At 34.9% G+C, this 25,178-nt stretch overlaps 1 pseudogene; it reads left to right on the forward strand.

Annotated features, from left to right (window-relative positions):
* Positions 1-25,178, forward strand: part of LOC133090518 (small ribosomal subunit protein eS12-like) — a 162,143-nt pseudogene that overhangs the window by 114,969 nt on the left and 21,996 nt on the right.

Genomic DNA, 25,178 nt, shown 5'->3' on the forward strand with positions numbered 1-25,178 from the left:
GAGCAAGGTAAAAACCTACAAGACCAAATAAATGAAGAGGAAACAGGCAATCAACCTGAAAAAGAATTCAGAGTAATGATAGTAAAGATGATCCAGAATCTCAGAAATAGAATGGAGGCACGATTGAGAAAATACAAAAAATGTTTAACAAAGATCTAGAAGAACTAAAGAAAAAACAAACACAGATGAACAACACAATAACTGAAATGAAAAATACACTAGAAGGAATCAATAACAGAGGCAGAAGGCAGAAGAACAAATAAGTGAGCTGGAAGACAAAATGGTGGAAATAACTGCCAAGCAGCAGAATAAAGAAAAAACAATGAAAAGAATTGAAGACAATCTCAGAGACCTCTGGGACAACACTAAATGCACCAATATTCGAATTATAGGGGTCCCAGGAGAAGAAGAGATAAAGAAAGGGTCTGAGAAAATATTTGAAGAGATTATAGTCGAAAACTTCCCTAACATGGGAAAGGAAATAGTCACCCAAATCCAGGAAGTGCAGAGAGTCCCATACAGGATAAACCCAAGGAGAAACACACTGAGACATATTAATCAAACTATATAAAGTTAAATACAAAGAAAAATATTAAAAGCATCAAGGGAAAAGCAACAAATAACATACCAGGGAATCCCCATAAGGTTATCAGCTGATTTTTCAGCGGAAACTCTGCAGGCCAGAAAGGAGTGGCAGGATATACTTACAGTGATGAAAGAGAAAAACCCACAGCCAAGATTACACTACCCAGCAAGGATCTCATTCAGATTCAATGAAGAAACCAAAAGCTTTTCAGACAAGCAAAAGCTAAGAGAATTCAGTGCCACCAAACCAGCTTTACAACAAATGCTAAAGAAACTTCTCTAGGTGGGAAACACAAGAGAAAAAAAAGAACCACAAAAACAAATCCAAAACAAAATTAAGAAAATGGTAATAGGAACATACATATCGATAATAACCTTGATTGTAAATGGATTAAATGCCCCAACCAAAAGAAAAGACTGGCTGACTGGATACAAAAACAAGACCCATATATATGCTGTCTACAAGAGACCCACTTCAGAGCTAGGGACACATACAGACTGAAAGTGAGGGGATGGAAAAAGATATTCCATGCAAATGGAAATCAAAAGAAAGCTGCAGTAACAATACTAATATCAGATAACACAGACTTTAAAATAAAGACTGTTACAAGAGATAAGGAGGAACACTACATAATGATCAAAGAGTCAACCCAAGAAGAAGATATAACAATTATAAATGTTAATGCACCCAACATAGGAACACTTCAGTACATAAGGCAAATGCTAACAACCATGAAAGGAGAAATAGATAGTAACACAATAATAGTAGGGGACTTTAACACCCCACTTACACCAATGGACAGATCATCCAAACAGAAAATAAATAAGGAAACACAAGCTTTAAATGACACAATAGACCAGATAGATTTAATTGATATTTATAGAACATTCCACCCGAAAGTGGCAGAATACACTTTCTTCTCAAGTGCACATGGAACATTCTCCAGGATAGATCACATCTTGGGTCACAAATCAAGCCTCAGTAAATTTAAGAAAATTGAAATCATATCAAGTATCTTTTCCAACCACAACGCTATGAGATTAGAAATAAATTACAGGGGAAAAAAAATGTAAAAAACACAAACACATGGAGGCTAAACAATATGCTACTAAATAACCAAGAGATCACTGAAGAAATCAAAGAGGAAATCAAAAAATACATAGAAACAAATGACAACAAAAACACGACAACCCAAACTCTATGGGATGCAGCAAAAGCAGTTCTAAGAGGGACATTTATAGCAATTCAATCTCACCTCAAGAAAAAAGAAAAATCTCAAATAAACAGTCTACCCCTACACCTAAAACAACTAGAGAAAGAAGATCAAAGAAAACCCAAAGTCAGTAGAAAGAAAGAAATCATAAAGATCAGAGCAGAAATAAAATAGTAATGAAGAAAACAATAGCAAAGATCAATAAAACTAAAAGCTGTTTTTTTGAGAAGATAAACAAAATTGATAAACCCTTAGCCAGACTCATCAAGAAAAAAAGGGAGAGGACTCAAATCAATAAAATTAGAAATGAAAAAGGAAAAATCACAACTGACACTGCAGAAATACAAAGGATTGTAAGAGACTACTACAAACAACTATGTGCCAATAAAATGGGCAACCATGAAGAAATGGACAAATTCTTGGAAAGGTACAATTTTCCAAGACTGAACCAGGGAGAATTAGAAAATATGAATAGACCTATCACAAGCAATGAAATTGAAACCGTAATTTAAAATCTTCCAACAAACAAAAGTCCAGGACCAGATGGCTTCACAGGCGAATTCTATGAAACATTTAGAGAAGAGCTAACACTGATCCTTATCAAACTTTTCCAAAAAACTGCAGAGGGAGAAACACTCCCAAATTCATTCTATGAAGCCACCATCACCCTGATGCCAAAACCAGAAAAAGATATCACAAAAAAAGAAAATTACAGACCAATATGACTGATGAACATAGTTGCAGAAATCCTGAACAAAATACTAGCAAACAGAATCCAACAGCACATTAAAAGGATCATCTGCCATGATCAAGTGAGATTTATCACAGGGATGCATGGATTCTTCAGTGTATGCTAATCAATCAATGTGATACACCACATTAATAAATTAAGGAATAAAAACCATATGATCATCTCAATAGATGCAGAAAAAGCTTTAACAAAATTCAAAACCCATTTATGATAAAAACTCTCCAGAAAATGGGCATAGAGGGAACCTACCTCAACATAATAAAGGCGATATATGACAAACCCACAGGAAGCATTATACTCAATGGTAAAAAACTGAAAGCATTTCCTCTAAGATCAGGAACAAGACAAGGATGTCCACTCTCGCCACTCTTACTTAACATAGTTTTGGAAGTCCTATCCATGGCAATCAGAAGAAAAACAAATACAAGTAATACAAATTGGAAAAGAAGAAGTAAAACTGTCACCCTTTGCAGATGACATGATACTATACATAGAAAATCCTAAAGATGCCCCCAGAAAACTACTAGAACTAATCAATGAATTTGGCAAGGTTGCAGGATACAAAATTAATGCAGAGAAATCTCTGGCATTCCTATACACCAACAATGAAAAATCAGAAAGAGAAATTAAGGAAACACTCTCGTTTACCATTGCAACAAAAAGAATAAAATACCTAGGAATAAACCTGCCTAAGTCTTTCTCCCTCTGCCTAAGGAGGCTAAAGACTTGTACTCAGAAAACTATAAAACACTAATGAAAGAAATCAAAGATGACATAAACAGATGGAGAAATATACCATGTTCTTGGATTGGAAGAATCAATATTGTGAAAATGACTCTACCACCCAAAGCAATCTACAGATTCAGTGCAATCCCTATCAAACTACCAATGGCATTCTTCACAGAATTAGAACAAAAAATTTTACAATTCGTATGGAAACACAAAAGACCCTGAATAGCCAAAGCAATCTTGAGAAAGAAAAATGGAGTTGGAGGAATCAGGCTCCCTGACTTCAAATTATACCACAGAGCTACAGGAATCAAGACAGTATGGTACTGGCATGAAAACAGAAATATAGATCTGTAGTACAGGATAGAATGCCCAGAGATAAACCCACACACATATGGACACCTAATTTATGACAAAGGAGGCAAGAACATACAAAGGAGAAAGACAGCCTCTTCAATAAGTGGAGCTGGGAAAACTGGACAGCTACATGTAAAAGAATGAAATTAGAACACTGCCTAACACCATACACAAAAATAAACTCCAAATGGATTGAAGACTTAAATGTAAGACCAGACACTATAAAACTCTTAGAGGAAAACATAGGAAAAACAGTCTTTGACATCAACCACAGCAAGATCTTTTTTGACCTACCTCCTAGAGTAACGGAAATAAAAACAAAAATAAACAAATGGGACCTAATTAAACTTAAAAGCTTTTGCACAGCAAAGGAAACCATAAACGACAAAAAGACAACCCTCAGAATGGGAGAAAATATTTGCAAATGAAACAACAGACAAAGGATTAATATCCAAAATGTACAAACAGCTCATGGAGCTCAATATCAAAAAAAAAACAAACAATACAGTTAAAAAATGGATGGAAGACCTAAATAGACATTTCACCAAAGAAGACGTACAGATGGCCAGGAGGCACATGAAAAAATGCTCAACATCACTAATTATTAGAGAAATGGAAATCAAAACTACAATGAGGTTTCACCTCACACCAGTCAGAATGGCCATTATCAAAAAATCTAGAAAAAATAAATGCTGGAAAGGGTGTGGTGAAAAAGGAAACCCTCCTACACTGTTGGTGGGAATGTAAATTGATACAACCACCATGGAAAACAGAATGGAGCTTCTTTAAAAAACTAAAAATAGGACTACCATATCACCCAGCAATCCCACTACTGGGCATATACCCTGAGAAAACCATAATTCAAAAAGAGACGTACCACAATGTTCATTGCAGCACTATTTCCAATAGCCAGGACATGGAACCAACCTAAATGTCCATCGACAGATGAATGGATAAAGAAGATGTGGCACATATATACAATGGAATATTACTCAGCCATAAAAAGAAACGAAATTGAGTTATTTGTAGTGAGGTGGATGGATCTAGAGTCTGTCATACAGAGTGAAGTAAGTCAGAAGGAGAAAAACAGATACCATATGCTAACACATATGTATGGAACCTAAAAAAATAAAATTGGTACTGATGAACCTAGTTGCAGAGCAGAAATAAAGATGTAGACATAGAGAATGGACTTGAGGACACAGGGTGGGAGGGGGAAGCTGGGGGGAAGTGAGAGTAGCATCGACATATATACACTACCGAATGTAAAATAGTTAGCTAGTGGGAAGCAGCTGCATAGCACAGTGAGATCAGCTTGGTGCTTTGTGATGACCTAGAAGGGTGGGATAGGGAGGGTGGAGGGAGGCTTAAGAGGGAGGGGATATGGGGACAATATGTATGCTTATGTCTGATTCACTTTGTTGTACAACAGAAACTAACCAGTATTGTGAAGCAATTATACTCCAATAAAGATCTATTAAAATAATAAAACAGTATGGTACTGGTGTAATGATAGACATATAGATCAGTGGAATGCAATTGAGTTTCCAGAAATAAACTGATGCATTTATGGCCAATAAATTAAATAAATAAATAAATATATAAATACATACATACATACATACAATTAAATTCTGAGGTATGGGGGTATTAGGACTTCAACATATTAATTTTTGATGGGACCCAATTTAGCCCATAACATGCAATAAATAGCCAAACTGTCTTAAGAGAACGACTTCATTGATAAATAGAGCTATGTCTACAGCTATAATTTGTGTGGAAAATTCAAATCAAAAGTTTCTTTTCCCTCCATTACCTGAATATGTCTGGAAGATTGAATTAAAATAAAAATCAGCTCCAATTGTCTTAAGTAATTGTTCATTTTTTGTAGGTGTTACATTTTGACGGCTGATCTAGGAGTAGATTATAGGGGAGGAGAACTCTGAAGCAGGAGACAGGGTGCAAATCTTCCAGTTACATTATCCAGACCAGAGGCATTTTCTCCTAAATTATGTCCCACCACTATTTCTATCATAATTTCTTTGTTTCAGGTCTGTTGAGTTGCCTTCTTCTTGACATCTTTCCAGAGATCACATGAACTAAAAGTAAAGTCTCTGTTCTTTGAATTCATTAATTCATTCCAAAGACATACTCCAAAGCACCCACTATATTTGTAATACCCTGGGCACATAAACTTGAATGTTAGTACCTTCTCCCTAGTAACTTACTATAATAGAGTAGAAATGTTTGTAAGAGATGTGTGGCCAAGTGCCATTGCAGAATAGTTGGTGGGGGGAGAATAATTTTAAGGAGGAATCAGGAGATTTTGATATGTCCTTAATTTGACATTTATTCATATGCCTTAGCAACCCTCTCCTTACCCATCCAAGAATTGTTATTTTTGTGTTTCTCAGAAGGCAGTACACATTGTAGGTGCTCAATGAATGCTTGTAGAAGAATGAATAAAATCAGGTGTTATAATTCTCTTACTCAGGAATAAATGTTAAGGTACTGTTCTGCAAGGTGGGCTTACTTGGGTGATCTGCCCATTCTGGGCACCAGCCCTTGTCCATCAGGGTCCACACGGGCCACATAACTATGAATCCTACTCCCAGAGGGGCTTCATCAGAACAACAAAAAGATATGTTGTAAATGACTGAACACGAGTTACAGACTTAGAACTTTATAGAATTTAGCTATTTTGAAGATGCAACAACTAAAATGTTATAGACTGGGGTTTTGAGATTAGCATTTTACTTTCTCCTTTCTAAGGAAATAGTGAAAACCTTGGTCAGCTCTGGCTGAGAGAATTGTATCCGTATTGATCTCCTTCAGATTTTCAGGTTTATTACATTAGTTCTCTTGTAAGTATTCTGCCTTGTTCTGTCCTATGCCTTTTGGTGTCAAGATGGTCACTTCTTCACTGTGGAGCCCTTTTTAATTATAATAAAGATTCTAAATTTGCTTTGGGTCCATTTTAAGTGCAGAGACTTCATTAATTACACCAGAAGGAGGTTTCCTAATGCTATAACATCTAGGAGCCTTTGAAAAATTAATTTGAAAAGGTTTTTCTTCCTTATTGTGCGGTTTTGTGTGAATTTGTTTCCTCTTGAGTATTCTGATGGCTGTATCTTTTTTTTTTTTAATCCAGATTGCTTTAGAGGATGAGGAGCCTGCTGATTTGATTGCAAATGAAATATAAGCCTCACAGCCAAGAACCATTAATACCATAACATTCTATCTGGTTTTAGCCACTAGGGAAAATTACTATTTAACAAAATGTTGAAATAAATAAATAGTAATTTATGACACCATTGTTCTCTGTTGTTGGAAACCTCACCTTTAAAAGTAGTTATCACATCTTGGAGGGAGACTCATGCAAAGAAAAACAGTTTGAGGGGATTTCTCCAGTGGTGCTCTCCTGCTTGACTCTTTTTCCCCCTTATTAACCCACTCCTACTGAAGCAAATACACTTGGTCTTCCACTTTGTTTTTTCCCAATTTCTTTTTGATAAATACTCTTGGCTTTGAGGTAACATGAAGGAGTGAATGCTAGGTCTGAGAGTCCAGAACATAAGCAGACATGAAAGCCTCATCACCACAACATCAAAGGCTAACACAGAAAGTGCTAAAACAGAAATCATCAAGTTGTTCCCAGCTCCCCTTTCTTGTGAGATATTTAGCATCCTGTTCAATATTTGGACACTTGGACTATTCCACAGGCTCCTCAAATCTAAAGTAGAAGTGAGTTAGAGGTAGAAACCTAGATGTGGTCCTTTAGTTGTCTGAACAAGGACATTGTCCCAGTAGATTCTCTCTCGACATGGTTCGTGCTTGAGCTCATTATGTCCTATCAGTATTTTTATTTTTTAGTTATTTATTTTTTGAGCTGGTTAAAGATTTAGATCAAAATGGGGACACTGTGTAGAAGCTATTCATGAGGTTTACTTGCCAGTTTATTACAAATTGCATCCCTCTCCCCAGGGAGAACACACTCTCTGTTTCCTTTAATCTCTTTTATAAGGGATGACAGTATATATTAACAGAGGGCAAGAATAGATCATTGGGTTTAAGTGTTAATGATCACCTAATAATAAGATGTGATAGGATTATATTAGAATTGCAAAACTGGTCTATTTATTAAGAGTGGCAGGCTATCAAATTATAAGCCTCAGAGGACACAGGAATAATTATAATCTTCTAGAAATGTAAAAAGTTAAACTCTTTTGAAAGTCAATTTTATTATTTTGCTATAAACTATGGCCAAATAAAGTTAACTCTGAAAATGTCTGTTATGTGAAAAAATAAATTTTATTAGCATTTAAATGAGACCTCATCTTCTAACACTTTCTGGTAGTTTTTAGAAGAATTCCACCTTTTTGATATGTTCGTTATGCATAAGGATGTTAAGGTCTTATTGATAACATAGAAATTAATATGCTTTTAAAATGTTTAATTCAGTGTTATAAAATGATTATTAGCTGCAAGTATAGTACATTCTCTAATAGGTCATTACAAAACATGTTATGGAATATATCAGTTAAAAAAGCTTTATATACAGTCTGTGACGACTTGAAAGAAAAGGCAGTGTGAGCAATAACCCTAACATAGGATCTCAAAGAGGGAATTCAAATTTCACCTGGAACCTTGACTGACTACTTATAGAACTTCCTCTACAAAACTAAACAAATCACTTCCCTGATAATAGCAGCTAACTTATTTGGATGTTCTTTGAGCCCCAGTTGAGTGACCTTCATCTGGTGTATTGTCTTCCATTATCTCCAGCCTCACTCAGCCTCCCATTTGGAGTATCTTCATTTTTCTTTCTTGGCTTCTTTATCAGAGCATCTAATTTTAGCTCCTACCCCGTTTCTTGTCTTTATTTCTAAAAAATTTTGAGGCGTGTTCTATACTAATTAGTTTAATTTATCTGTAATTTTTCAACTCATTGCATCTTGGCATCAATTCCTACCATTTTACCAAAACCATTCCTAATTGCTGGATTTGGCAGTAATTATTTTCCTGTCATTGTCTTTTTCTTTTTTATTTCTTTTTTTAACAAATTTTATTTTATATTGGAGTATATTTGATTAACAATATTGTGTTAGTTTCAGGTGTATAGCAAAGTGATTCAGTTATACATATATGTATCTATTCTTTTTCAAATTCTTTTCCCATTTATGTTGATACATGTATTTTGGATGTTGGCTTTGAAAATAAAGTACTACACCTGTAGACCAGCTTGGTGGAGCAGGATGTCATCCCCAAATAGTGACATCTGCATCTGTGAATATTGGGGGGATTCAAAGACTCCAACACATTCACCCTAACAACTCTAACGAAGCCCTGCATTGGTTCCTCAAGGTGGTCAAAAAATATAACTTATTTACTAATTGTGTCCTCTCTTTTATGAAAGTGGGATTCTATAATTACTAAACACTGTTAAAGTGCAGTAATTATATTTCATCATACCAACAGGGGGATAGTAAGCATTGACTATCACTCCCAGAGTCTAGCTTCAAATTTTTTGAACCCTAGAGCATCAGTGTGGGGCTACATAATGCTAACTCAGCTTCTCTCTGATCCCTACAAGGACCATACAGAGTAAAAAGAGACTGCAGTTAATGGTGCCCTAGGAGTAGGAACTGGAGAGGTTAAGAAAAGTCCTATACAGGGTATGCAAATAAGTACATTGATGCAGTTTGACATGAATAAACAGCTTGAAAGCCCAGGAAAATTTTTAAAAGATCTAGAGAAACAACTAGTCATGGTAAACATGGCCTCAGCCTACATTTCCATGATTGATACAGCAGAGTAAGTTAAAGAATGCCTTTGGAAGGTCACCTCGGTTTCTTGTTAGTTAAAATCAAGACATACAATTTGTCCATTGTAATAGGGCATAGTATCCTTACTACAAAGTTCTATCTAGGGATAAGCAGGAAGCTTCTTCGTGACTAAAAAGTTGTATCTAAATAAGTGGAGAGGTACAAATCTTTTTTTGTTTTTTTAATCAATTAATTAATTTATTTATTTTTGGCTGTGTTGGGTCTTCGTTTCTGTGCGAGGGCTTTCTCTAGTTGCGGCAAGCGGGGGCCACTCTTCATCGCGGTGCGCGGGCCTCTCACTATCGCGGTCTCTCTTGTTGCGGAGCACAGGCTCCAGACGCGCAGGCTCAGTGATTGTGGCTCACGGGCGTAGTTGCTCTGTGGCATGTGGGATCTTCCCAGACCAGGGCTCGAACCCGCGTCCCCTGCATTGGCAGGCAGATTCTCAACCACTGCGCCACCAGAGAAGCCCCAAGAGAGGTACAAATCTTAATACCTGAATTATACAGATGAAGTTGGTCTACCTTTCCTGCCCACCAATAGGACTTTGTGTCTCCCTAGAGGTATAAACCATAAGACCTGGAAGCTCTTTAATTCTGTTACCTGATCTATCTATGATGATGGTTCAGGAGGCACTACAATAAACACTGAATTAATCAGGTTCAGAGAAAGTTATTTTTACCTTAAATATATAAAAAACACAGATGACTGAAAAGATAGACTCATTTTCAGGACCCCAGGAGTATTCTCGTGCCTTGAAACCTGATGAAATTTACCTTGCTGGGTTTGAGATGTTCTTGGGAACTGCAACACCTTTTTTCCTTCCCAACTGGAACGGGAATATCTATTCTATACCTGTCCCACCATTGTATTTTGGGAGCAAATAACTAGTTTGTTAGTTTCACAGGCCCACAGATGGGGAAGAATTTTACCCCAAGATGGAGCATAACCCAATTCTCATTATACTTGATTTAGATAATTTAGAAGATGAGTTTTGGGACTTTTTGTGTTAATGACATTTAGATGAGATTTTTGGATTTAGAGTTGATGATAGAATGGTTGTAAGTCTTTTGAGGAGGTTGGAAAGGGGTGAATGTATTTTGTACTTGGGAAGGATATGAATTTTGGGAGACCAGGGGCAGACTATAATGGGTTGAATTCTGGTCCCAAAAAGGTATGTTGAAATCCTAATGCATGGTACTTGTGAATGTGACCTTATTTGAAAATAGAATCTTTGCTGGATTATCCAATGACTGATTTCCTTATAAGGAGAGAGAGCTTTGGGGGCACACAGAGACATAGAGGAGACACAGGGAAGAAGACCATGTGAAGGCGGAGGCAGATACTGGAGTTACGCTGCCACAAGACAGGAAATGCCAAGGATTGCCAGCAACTATCAGAAGCTAGAAGAGTCAAGGAGGGCATCTTCTTTAGGGCCTTCAGAGAGAACGTGGTCTTATCAACACATTCATTTCAGACTTCTAGTCCTAGAACCATTAGAGAATACATTTCTGTTGTTTTAAGTCACTTGGCCTGTGGTGATTTGTTATGGCAGTCCTAAGAAAGTAATACAATGTAGGGTTCTATTTATATGAAGTTCTAGAAAATATAAACTAATCTATAGTGACAGAAATTAGATCAGTGGAAATATGGGGGGGGGGGTATGTTGGGGACAGGAGGAAGGAGGAAAGGTTTACAAAGGGACATGAGGAAATTTTGGGAGTGATGGATATGTTAATTATCTTGATTGCGGTGATGGTTTCATGGGTATATAAATATATCGAAACAGCATAATGTGCACTTCAAATATGTGCAGTTTATTTTATGTCAATTATACCTCAATAAAGCTGTTAAAAAAGTCGTTTCTGGGGAGTAGAATTGGGTTTGGAATGGAATTAAGTGAGGGCTGTTGAAAGAGTAGCAACATAGAATATATTTTCCTTCTTTTATTAATGTTGCAGTTTCTTTTTTTTGTGAGAAAAAGAAAGAGAAAACATTGTACTTGATTAAATTCTTGGAAATTAGCTCTTAAGTGGATTTAAATGAATTAGCATTAATCTCCCATGGACACTTTTGCCATTGTCCACTTGCGGCACCTTTATCCTAACATTTTGCCTTGGTTGGGGTCTATTCTCCCTTTATCAAGCTCAGTAATTGGAAGTCCATTGAGAATTGCAGTCATATTATTTGTCTCATTTTCTGTGAGAAACATTTTCCAATGTGCTGTTATAGTCTTAGGTATAATTCAGTTAGTAGAGACTTTGTCCTAACCAATGCCTCCTTAATGACAGCTATTTTACTCTGCTGGGGCAGATGAAGCTAACTAGCTTTCTATTAAGGCAAGGTAAGAGATGGGAATAAATATCTATTTTTTCTTGATCCAGATCTGATAGTGCTGGCTCACAGATATACATTAATGATCTTTGCAAAAGATCTTGTGTGATTTGAAGATTTATGATTGGTGAAAAAAGAGGGAACAAAAGGGAATTAAAGCTTTGTAGTATTGTACATGGTTGGACAGTTTCTTCTTCTTAAAACCTTTAATGACAAAAGTCTCCTTTAGTTCTCCTCTGATTTCCTTGGCTTTTCATTTTTAATTCCTTTTTGTGCTCCTCTTTTTATTTTTGTTTTTCTTTTAAACATACCTCTGTACTTACTCTTTGGATGACCTCCTCTAAATGAAAGACTTCAAGCACTACACTTACTGTTACCACTCACAGTTCTGCTGAGCTTTACACTTGTACACACAGCTGCCTAAAGGGTAGTTCTATGTCCCACCTCCAGGTAGTGAGACTTACCTGTTTCCTCCAGTGTCTACTCGATAAAGCTAAACATCTTCACTATTTCTGCTTCTCCTCCCTTCACAGGCAATTCTTTACAAGTCTTTTACTTTTTTTCTTAATGTAATTTTTATTTTATATTGGGGTACAGTTGATTTACAATGTTGTGTTAGTTTCAAGTGTATAACAAAGTGGTTCACTTATACATGTACATATATCCATCCTTTTTCAGATTTTTTTCCCATATACGTTATTATGGAATACTGAGTAGAGTTCCCTCTGCTATAAAGTAGGTCCTTGTTGATTATCTATGTTATATATAGAAATGTGTATATGATAAATTAGGAGTTTGGGATTAACATATCTTTTACTTTGTTTTACTTCAATATCTCTTATATCACTCCCTTCCTTTCCAAACCTTCCAATTCCTCTCTATTTGAGTTACACACTAGATTGTAGACCATGACCTATATTTTAATTTTTCTCTTACATATTCCATAGAAATATCTTTTCAAAATGGACAGAGAATCTGCTTGAAATCCTTTAACATTCTCCAAAATATTCCCCCCAAAGTTCAAAGTTCTTGGTTTAACCAGTAAGATAAAGCCCCTAATCACAAATCTAGCCATATTTCTATGTTTGCTATACATTTCATAAATACCACATTTATCATTTTATCAGGTAAGATAATTCTCTTATTTTACTAGCTTGTTATGTTTGTTTGTTCGGGTTTTTTTCTTTTTTTGGCTGATGTGCTGAATTGTTTATCATAAAGGGGTAATGAATTTTAAGTAATTTTCCTTCATTTGATAAGATTCTATTGTTTTCTCCTTTACTCCATTAATGTAATAAATTAAATTAATAGGATTTTTAAAAAGTTAACCAACTTTGCATTCCTGTGTAAAAAAAAACTTGCCTATGGTTTATTATATTTTTTACATAATTCAGGATTTGGCTTGTCTATATTTTGTTTATGATTTTGAATGTGTGTTCCTGAGTGAGGTTAGTCTATTGTTTTCTTTTCTCATATTGTACTTGCTTGGTTTTGGTATCTAGTTACACTAACTTCATAAACATTTTCAGGAGTTGGTCCTCTTTTTTTTTATAAAACTCTGGACAAGTTTTGTAAATTGGAATTACCTGTTCCTTGATAGTTTCATGGAACTCACCTATTGGACTGTTTGGGTCTGGAGTTTTCTTTGTGGAGACATGCTTTTAACTTCTTATTCAAATTATGTAATATTTATGTAAATAGTAGGGGTCTTCTTGAGCCAGTTTTTAAAAGTTATATATATTTTTGGAATTTGACATGTCATCTCTGTTTTCATGTTTACTGGTCTATTATATCAATAGACTTCTTACATTAAAATTTTTACTTTATAATTTACCCTCTTTTATTCCAAATATTGTTAATTTGTGCCTTCTATTTTTTTTTTTTCTTGGTAACTCTTACCAGAGTTTTGTCTCTTTTATCAGTTATTTTAGAATACTAATATCTAACTTTTAAAAAGTCTCTGTTTTATATTGTTTTATATTATTTTATATTTCATTAATATTAATTTTGTTTTTATCTTTATGTCCTTCCATACACTTTGGATTTATTCTTGTTCTTAGCTTTGTGAGCTGGATCTATTCATATTTATTTTTATAACTACATGCTTGGTTTTATTTTTGTATCCTATTTTTTTATTTCTACTTGTCTCACTTTATCTTGGATCCTGTTTTCCTCCTTTCTAGCTTTCTTTTGGATTGATTATTTTTCATTATATTTATTCTCCTTCTACAGGTTTGAAATTTATACATTATATTTCTATGCTATAATTTTCTACACAGAAACAACTATTTATCAACTTAAAAAGTTCAAAGCTATAAAATAATGTTAGGAATGAAACAGGGGATAGGACTCATAGATTCATATATAATAAGAAAACAATGAAAATCACTTAATGGCAGTAGATTAATAACATAATAAAATAGGAAATATTCTAAAAATATAATTTATCAAACCTGAGTTAAAAATGATCTGTGTATATTTATAACCATTAAAAATTGAACAATGGTTAATATTTGCATATCAAAATATTAGCAGACTCAAGCAATTTTCTGAAAGCTTCAACGTCTCTGTCATGCACACATTATTCTTAAGAATAGAATATAGGAAAAGTTTTCCAATGCTATAGGTGAATTTAAAGTAAATATTCTTAAAAATTGAGTACATACTCAAAGCAGCAATATAAAAATAGCTTAAAATACTGTGACTAAGTAGGATTTAACTCAGGAATATAAGAAAGAGATTAAAGAAGAAAGGACATATAAAAATAATAATAGATACAGAAAAAACACATAAAATCAACAGCAATTCATGATGAAAAATACATAGTGAATTAGGTATAGAAAATAATTTTTTCACCTAATAAAAGGCACTGTCAGTAATCCATAGGATACAGAGGTAATGAAGGCAAATATGAACATTCTTTTCAAAATCAGGAACCAGATAATTATCTCTGAGATCACTCCTTCTATTTTATATTTTACTGAAGTTTTTATTCACTAGTCCTTCTGTTGATCTTTCTCCATTCATTTTTTGGGTGAAGTAGGCTAAATTTGTCTCTTAGTAGTTCTTCAAGAAAGACTCATGTGACTAATATTCCCTGTTCTCTTGAGAGTTCAAAACATTTTGTTTGGACACTGTATAACTGGCTGTATCCTGGGATCCCAGAACCTTCTAAATATTATTAAAAATTTGCATACAGTAAAGTTCACTCTTTGCTTTAAAATCCATGGCTTGTGACAAAGGCATAGTGTTACATATCCACAATTATAATATCATACAGAATAGATTGACCATGCTAAAACCAAATCAGTTTCCTGTGCTTTACTCATGCTACCTTCCTCTGCCCCTGATCCTCTGGCAAACACTGATCTTTTTACTACAGCTATACTTTTGACTTTTTCAGAATGTCATATAATTGGAATCATACAGTATGTAGGCTTTTCAGACTGGCTTCTTTCACTCAGCAATGCATATTTAAGATTCATCCATGCTGAGTGTAGATTAATAGCTCATTTATTTTTATTTCTAAATAGTATTCCATAGTATCAATGTACCAAAGTTTGTTTATACATCAATGTACCAAGTTTATGCATTTGCCTATTTAGTACATCTAGATTGTTGAAGGCTTTTTGTGATTATTAATAAAGCTGCTATAAAAAATTTGCTTGCTGGTTTTTGTGTAGAAATGTTATCAAATCAATTAGGTAAATATTTAAGAGCATGAATACTGGGTCATATTTAAGTTTATGATAAGTTTTATAAGAACCATCAAGCTGTCTTCTAAAGTGGCTGTACCATTTTGCATTCCCTCCAGCAATGAGGGAGAGTTCCTACTGCTCCATCTCCTTGCCAGCCTTTGGGGTTGTCAGTGTTTTGGATTTTAACCATTCTTATAGGTGTGTAGTGATGTTTCATTGTTGTTTTGATTTCCATTTCCCTAATGACAAATGATGTTGAGTGTCTTTTCATATGCTTATTTGTCATTTGCATATCTTCTTTGGTGAGGTGTCTGTTCAGAACTTTAGTCCATTTTGGGAGATCATTTCTTATTGTTGAGTTTTAAGAGTTCTTTGCATATCTGGATACAAATCCTTTATCATATGTGTGATTTTCAAGTATTTTCTCCAGTCTGAAACTTATCTTCTAATTTCTTAATAGTGTCTTTCATAGAGCAAAAGCTTTTAATTTTAATACAATCAAACTGATTAATTTTTTTTCTTTCATGGATCATGCCTGTGGTATGTTGTATCTGAAAACTCATCAACAAACCCAAGGTTATTCAGATTTTCTCCTTTTTTTGTCTAGATGTTTTATAGTTTGTATTTTCCATTTAAGTCTATGATCCATTTGGAGTTAATTTTTGTGTAAGGTGTGAGTTCTGTGTTGATTCTCATTGTTTTTTCTTTGTATGTGAATATCCAGTTAGAAACACCATTTGCTGAAAAAAACCATCCTTTCTCAATTAAATTGCCTTTGCAATTTGTCAAAAATCAGTGACTATATTTGTGTGGGTCTATTCATGGGCTTTCTATTCTGTTACATTGATATGCTTGTTTATACTTTCACTGATATATGCTGTGTTGATTAATTAACTTTATGTTTAATCTTGAAATTGGGTTATAATGAGTCCACCAACTTTGTTCTTTTTAAAACTGTTTTGGTTCTTCTAGTACTTTTGCCTTTCCATATAGATTTTAGAATCTATTTATTAATATCTACAAAAAGAGCTTGCTGAGATTTTGATTTTGACTGTATTGAATCTGTGGATCAAATTGGGAATAATTGATATTTTAACAATATGAAGTCTTCCAATCCATAAAAATAGACTGTCTCTCCATTTATTTAGATATTTAATTTCTCTTTTTTTTTTTTTTTTTACCATCTTTGAGTATAATTGCTTTAAAATGTTATATTAGTTTCTACTGTATAACAAAGTGAATCCGCTATACACATACATATATCCCCATATCCCCTTCCTCTTGTGTCTCCCTTCCCCCCTCCCTATCCCACCCCTCTAGGTGGTCACAAAGCACTGAGCTGATCTCCCTGTGCTATGTGACTGCTTCCCACTACCTATCTATTTTACATTTGGTAGTGTGTATATGTCCATGCTATTCTCTCACTTCATCCCATCTTACCCTTCCCCCTCCCCGTGTACTCAAGTCCATTCTCTACATCTGTATCTTTATTCCTGTCCTGCCCATAGGTTCATCAGAACCTTTTTTTTTTTTTTTTAGATTCCATATATATGTGTTAGCATGAGGTATTTGTTTTTTTCTTTCTGACTTACTTCACTCTGTATGACAGACTCTAGGTCCATCCACCTCACTACAAATAACTCAGTTTCGTTTCTTTCTATGGCTGAGTAATAGTCCATTGTATATATGTGCCACATCTTCTTTATCCATTCATCTGTCAATGGACACTTAGGTTGCTTCCATGTCCTGGCTATTGTAAATAGAGCTGTGATGAACATTATGGTGCATGTCTCTTTTTGAATTATGGTTTTCTCAGGGTATATGCCCAGTAGTGGGATTGCTGGGTCATATGGTAGTTCTATTTTTAGTTTTTTAAGGAACCTCCATACTGTTCTCCATAGTGGCTGTATCAATTTACATTCCCACCAACAGTGCAAGAGGGTTCTGTTTTCTCCACACCCTCTCAGATATTTAATTTCTTTCATTGTTATTTTATAGTTTTTCATGTACAGATTCTGTATACAATTTTTGTTAGATTTGTATCAAAGTATTTCAGTTTTTTAAAAACAAAATTCTCTTAAAATTTTTATAACATTTAATAACAAAAAGTCATTCAACATTTTAACAGTTTTTAGTAAGGTTTTGTTTTAAAAATTAAACTTATTTAAAAACTAGTCATATAAACCAATCAGATATAAATAAAGCCTTTATTTTTCAGGTCTTTTTAATGTCTATCTTCTTTATTAGGTTGACGGTAGTATTGCTATAATAGTATTGTTTCCCTATTCTTATTAAAATTAGCTGTTTTCAGGATTAATGGTTATAATAAACTTTGCTTTTTATAACTCTGTTTAGGTAAGGTAGAAACATTTTAAAATTAATTTTCAACTTCATATGGACTATTTTAAGTAAAAAACTATTTGTTACCAAATGTTCTTAGGCTAAAAGTAATCTTTAGACCTCAAATGAACTTTGTACTGTAAGATTTTTTATTTTAATGATATTTATATAATAAATATTAATTAATTCATTAGTGTGAGGGGGTTCCCCAATGACTGTGGGCCCCAGACATTTCTCACTCTCAAACTCTCCGCACCTAGTCTCCAGCAATTTGACAGAATTCTTTTTATTTAATATTTATACCAGCTTATGACATCCAGCAGCTTCTGCTCCAGCTAAGCATATCTCAGGAGCTATATCTCTCTGGATGCAACCTGACTGTCCAGATTTCAGCCTGGTGATATGCCCTGCAACCTCAATTCTCTGAGAGCTTAAAGAAAAGTACTTGATTTTCAGTTTGTTAAAGTTTTTCTTGTAGGGATAAAAGTAGTGTTTCCAAACTCTTTACATGTCAGAGCTGAAACCAGAAGTTTTTTTTATATTTTTTATCTGCTTTGCAGGTACATTTTCTTGGTGAATTTTCATCATCTGTAAAATGGTTAGGCTGTTCATTTCCCCCTTTTTCTGATAATATCTTATTAAACATATATTTCTGTTGTTATTCCAAGGTGATGGCATTGAATTTTCTTAGAGTACTAGCAGGAAGTTTTTGTGGGAGGTGGTGGAGGGAGGGGCCTGGGTAGTTTTCCAAGCCTCTCAGCTCAGAGGCTTTTTTATTGCTATAGCTATAGCCTATTTCCATAGAGTTTGGTGCTTCTGTATAGAGAGGCTGCCTCTGAATCTCAGAATATAATCTGGCTCAGGACGACTTCTAGTGTGACTCCTGGGGCTGCCAAGTCTCACAGGCTGGCTCAGAGGCAGCCATCGTCAAGGGACTGTTGCCTGCCTGAGTGATGACTCACTTTTAAAGGAGTATTTTCTGAAAGCCACTCATTGTGGCTCCCCTGGGCACTTTCTGCAACTCCTTTCTCCACTTATTGAAAAGTTAGAGTTCTGTTACCTCTCAGCCCTTCTCATACAAGTTTTGTCGCAAAGACCTCCTTTTTTGGAAAGTGAATATTTGCTGAATAGTGTATGAGATTGTAGATATTATAAAGTCATAGTATTTGGCAGTGTGATATTGGTGCAAAGATAGACAAATACACAAATGGAAAAAGTAGTCTAGAAGTGGTCACACCTAAATAATTTACTGATTTACAGTGAAGGAATTACTTCAATTCAATGGGGCATATGAAGGTATTTTCAATAAATTGTACTGAATATATATATATGGAAAAAAATGAATCTTGACTCTTATATCATGCCACACACAAAATTTTATTCAAAATGTCAGTAGATCAAAGATCCAATTGTGACTGGTAAAGCTAAGAAGTTTTCAGAATAATATATATAAATATATATAAAAGAAAATATATATAAAAGTTTTCAGAATAAAAGATTCATATATTTGATGATATTGAAATTAAAAATTTTGTACATAAAATGAAACCATTAGAAGAGTGAAAAGTCAACCTATGCAGTGGGAGAAGATGTGGAAACATATGTAAAGATCATCAACTTCATCAGCCATTAGGGAAATGAAAAGGAAAACCAGAGTGAGATATCACTATACAACTGAATTTGCTTCAGTTAAACAGATGGAAAACACTAAGTGTTGATTTTTATATAGGGCAACTGGAATTCTCCTATACTGTTGATGGGAGCATAAATCACTACAGTCACTTTGTAAGACTGACAGTGTTTACTATAACTGATATACTCATTCCTATGATGCTGAAATTACACTCCTAGGTTTATACCCAACAGGAAAAAAGTATATATTTTATGTAGTTATTTCATGTACTTACTCACATACATGAATTTTCATAGCAGCACTTTTTGTAAAAGCCAAAATAATGGGAACCACCCAAATGTCCTTCAACCGTAGAATGGATAACTAAATTGTTGTAAGGAATGGGTAAATTGTAGAATTCTAATCAGCAATGAGACTGAACCATCTACAACAATGAAAAGGAACTAGATAGCAAAGTTGTACTATATGGTTTATTTATATAGATACAAAACCAGGCAAAACTAATCTGTGCTGTTTTAAATGGGGTAGTGGTTATCCTGAGATGAAGTGGGTTAGGTCAGTGATAGGAAGGGAGTATAAGGGTAGCTTCTGGGATGTGTGTAGTATTCTGTTTCTTGATCCATTTGTTGTTTACATGACTTTGTTTAGTTTGTAAAAATTCACTGAGTTTATGCTGACGATTTGTATACTTTACTGTATTTATTATTCTTCCACAAAAACTTCAAAAACCAAAACCCAAACTAAAACTCTTTGTGGTAATCTACCCAAAATCTATATGATTTGAGGCAGGAGGGCTTTTCAACCTACTACTTCTGCTGTATTACCAAAAGCTGTAACACCCCTTGGGCCCATCTCTCTATGTTTGCTTATTCCAGCTCTTTGGGACAAAAAACAGAATGAACTAGTGGTTTCTAAACTTGGCTGTATATCAGAAAAAAACTTGGGAAGTTTTAATAAAGTATAGATTTACACTCTTCCAGGTTAATTTTATCCAGACAGGTTTGGGACCTACGGTTAAACTACTCAGAAGACTCCCAGAGGGATTCATCAGGCATAATGTTAATTTATAATTACATGGGTACAAGTCAGTTTGACCAAATTCTGACCCTGGTTATTTCATGCCTTTTGTACTGATTGGACTCAATGGGATCCATATTAAAAAGATAAAACTTGTTAGATAGCACCATCCTAATAACTCAGAACCTCCTTTTAGAAAAGTTTCAAATTGTAATCAAATTACAGATGTTCTTACATCTGTAATTGGTGGATGAAACCCATCTCATATGGTTGTTATAAGGAATAAATGGAGAATACAGTAAAGCACTTAGCATAGTGGTATCTGGTACATAAATTTGTTGAACGAGTTTCCAGGATCTCTGTGAGAGTCAAATTGGCATTTCTCAGTCAATTTGGAATTCTGCTTTTTCAGAATAATGCTGTATTTTTTGGAATACCAAGCTAATACAACTGCCCACTAGCATCAGGTGCATTTTTGAGGTATTTATTCCAGCCATGGTAATGAATTTGTACTCATCAGCAATGGTCTCTTCAAGTTCCTAATCTGTATTATCACCATCCTTTTGTAAAATGCCTGGCCAGTGTTAGGGAGGAATCCAGAGCCTGTGGTCATGAGCAAAACAGGCCTATTCAAGTGTAAAATTAAATCTCCTATCCACTCTTTCCTAGTGTCATGATTTAACCAGTGAGCCAACCAGCCACAGGGAACCGAACAACAACCATGTAATTGGTATGAAATGCTCCACTGATTCAGAAGACCAATTTGGTCACATCTCCTTAATTTTTTCAATTAATCACTTCAGTACCCAACTTCCTTCTTTATCAGGAAATCTAGAATCTCCCTCTTGGGGTTTCCCCTTACCCTTAATTTGCCCAAGAACTTCAGAATCTCACACAGCCCCAAAGCGGTTCACATTTTTACACCAACAAGAAAGAACCCTGGGGTTTTCCAGTCTACTGCCATAAAATCTATTACCATGTGGTGTGACTTTTGCATTTAGTGTTGCTCTGTCATGCAATTAGTGTGGAATCGCTGATGTTATGAAGCCTAGATGATCCAGATTCCTGTGGAGACTACAGTGGTTCTTTGAGGGTAGATAATCCCTTGGTGCTAAGCTTGGCTAAGAGTGCCCCGAAGCTCCCCACGTTATGGGATCTTTAGTGTCCACACATTTCAGCTCTCTTATAAGTTACTTCCATGTTTCCTCATCGTCCCAGAAGTGGTGAGACAGGATCAGCTATGTATTACTGTTACTTCACAGATCCCAAACCACTGTCCTCTTTTTCTACATGGGAATCAACTATCTAACTGCATAATGTCTGCTGTTGTTTCTTTTCCCCAGGTTGTGGTACTACTCCCTCAGCTTTCTAAAGAAGACTAATTTCCATGACTTTAGGGCTTCATCTCTATACTTCTTGTATTCAGACTCCAACAGCCATGGTACCCAAGCGGGGAAATATCCCGCTGCCTCACTGTATTTTATATTCTAAAGCTTGCCTTCTATATGCCCATTTCCTGCTCCCAAACCTAACTTTTCTCAAAATGATAGACAGTGGAAATATTCTCTACCTTCCAGACAAACAGTATTATCCACTTAGAAGATTATGTCTTCAGTGCATGATACACACAGAATATTATTCTCCATTAGCAGTACATTTGTAGCTGGGATTTTGGCTTAAATGCGAGAGTATTAACATTACAGTTAAGTTGGATACTGCACGGTTCAGATTGGTATCACCGGTATTGCCTTTGGTGTTATGCTGGTGTTAACTTTTCAGAAGTGTAAATTCTTGGACCCCACTCCAGACCTACTGAGTTAGAAACTTTGGGGCTGAATTCCAGCAATTTATTTAAACCAGTCCTCTAGGAGATTGTGATTAAAGCCAGAGTTTGGGAACCACTGCTCTACACAGAAACATACTTTATAATTGATTCTCCTGTAGGAGGTAAAGATCTGACTTCTGTGTTCTTGGTGATGTTTTCTGAGTGTCAGCTGTTCTTCAAACATGAATATACATATGTCTTTTCTAGGATAAGCAACTGGATGTAGAAAACAGTGTAGTATATACAGGTTTTTCTTGGAGCTTTTTAAAAAATCTGTGTCTGTTAATAGTTCTGAGCTGGGGGCTCAGTGTCCTATCTGGGATATATGAAGAGGCACTAAGGAAACCCAGGGGACTCACTGCCATGTTGTTGCTTAGGTCCTGATGTCCCTAGAGTCTGCTGCCCTCTTTCCAGCTTTCAGCATCTTCCTCTTTTTGTTTGTTGTGTTATGTCCATGGTGTTTTCTTTGTAAGTCAGTAGAACTAGGCAGGGTCCATGGTTTTTTCCTTGCAAGAGGATAAAAGTATGTGGGATAGAGCTACCACAAGTTGGCAGAACGAGAAGTTCTGTAAAGCTCTTTATAGCCAAATCACCATAAACTTGTGGTAGTGTTTTATGTCTTTTCCAATCTTTGATGTATTTTTATTAAGGAAATATGTGGGATTAGAAATGAATATTTTGATCTATGTTGGGATTAGTTGAATTCAGATGCAGTATATGGTATTACTGAGCAATGGGAACAATAATTTCTCAGACACTTTGATACTTCTAGCCCATGGTCTATTGTGAAAGAATGCATTGCCCCTGAGAAAATGTATTATGAGAACAGAACAAGAGAGCACCAGGAAGAAATAGTGACAGTAGCAGCATTATATTTCTTCTAGGTGACAAAGTAGTGGCAAGGCTACACAACTTATGCACCTACCTATCTAATTTAGAAATAAGATTTTAAGATTTAGAAAATGCTGGGAAGTACATTCTGCAATGCAGTGTGCTTTTGTCACTTTCATCATTCTCAGGAATGAGAAAGAATTCGATAAGCACTTTTACACTTTCAGGTCTTGGTCTTTACCTTAGCTGCATTGTTGTCATGAATCAAATCAGGCATAGATTTAGATCAGGGATAAAAAGGAACATGTATCAGAGCTCAGAGTGTTATAGTTTAATGATCAGTTACTTAGATTCATAGGGGAAACATTTTCATTACATTTTTCCAGAACATTATTTGATAATGTAAATACATATTCTTTTTTATAGTACCAGTGTACAAGTCTTCTGCTCACATCACTCACCAACCACTTTTCTTATTTGTTTATTAAATACTCATCCTTTCATTTAATTATATGATTTAAATTAACCAAGTTGGTTGTGGGTTTATATTGTAGATTCTGTTATAAATAATGTACTTAATACTAATTTTTATTATAACAAGTTGCATAAATTCTGCACTTCGTAGTGGTTTACTACCTTCTTGTCCTTTTGTATAATGTAGTGCATGCTTTAAAAAACAGATCTCCTTACTTAAGAATTTAGTTCCCTGCATTTATACATTTCTTTAAAAATGTTTATTAAATTCCTGCTCAATGCTAACCATTTACCAGATACCAGAAAGCAAAGATGAATAAAAAACAATCCTTCCCTTCAAGGAATCCTAGTGGAAAAATGCACGAATATAATGAAATATTATGATTTTTTAAAATGAAGGAATATGCAAAATATCAGGTGACTACAAATATTAGACTGTCTCATTTTGACTGAGGGACTAGGAAAGCCTCCCCAAAGGAGGTGATGCTTTTAGCTGACTCTTGAATTAGAAGTAGGAGTTTATCGGGATGTGTGTGCCAGCAAGAAGGAGCAAAGGGGTGAGATATTTCAGGATATTAGTAGAGATGGGGCATAGTTTTGTGTAATTTAATTTTAAATGAAGAACTAAATAATCTTCAGTATATTAACAACATAACACCAATAATAATAGCTAAAATATGATAAATGTTTGACTTAAAATCTGAAACTTTAAAAAATATACATTGTCCTTGATTTTTTTTTGATAATCTATTTTTTTGGTAAACCATTGAAGAGGTCAACCTCCAACCTTTGGGTTTGACAACTAATATTTCACAAACTGAGTGTGTTGATGGCATTCTAAATGTCACTTTTTGCCTCTCAAAAAGTCCTACAGGGGAGTCAGGCTCCACTAGAAAGACTTCAGAGTTAAAAGCAGCCAGCCAAATGAAATACTTTCAAAGTCAAGTACTTTGGTAGAGTCCAAATAGATGGGTGGTTGTAAGCTAAAGATTGTAATACCTGCAGTTCCACCTGGTTCCTTATATTTGACTCTTTGAGCTGTTATTGATCTAAAGTATTGTGCTAAGTCAGACTTCATAACCCAAAAGGGAATTCTTTGAGAATGGAAGACCCTAGAGAAAGAAATTTTACCTTAGACCTCTGGTGGGGTTGGATTTTGTTAGAATGCCATTTTTCATAACGTTTTTCAAGGGTTTTTAATGTCATTCTATCTAATATTTAATTGTAATTTTCTGCAAAGACTTTAAGGTTGCTGATTTTTAAAAATATGAGTTTAACACAATAGTTACGTTGCATTCTGGCATCCTGACCTTTTAAAAACATGTCATTTCATTATGTTTCAGATATGTAAGTGTTGTGCTCTTTTATAGCTTTTGCCCAGAGGAGAACTCATAATGAAGACAAGAACCAGCTAGAGCTCATACCCTCTGAATCTCTGGCATTCTCATTTTTAGGTAAACTATATCTGTCAGCAGAGGCGAGGCTTTCTAGTTCCTGGAACCTGATCAAATTATGCATGCTGTTGAATAGAGTAGAGGCAAAAATAAACCACTTAGGGTACAGGA

The sequence above is a fragment of the Eubalaena glacialis genome, chromosome 4, assembly GCF_028564815.1.
Source record: "Eubalaena glacialis isolate mEubGla1 chromosome 4, mEubGla1.1.hap2.+ XY, whole genome shotgun sequence".
Lineage (NCBI taxonomy): Eukaryota > Metazoa > Chordata > Mammalia > Artiodactyla > Balaenidae > Eubalaena > Eubalaena glacialis.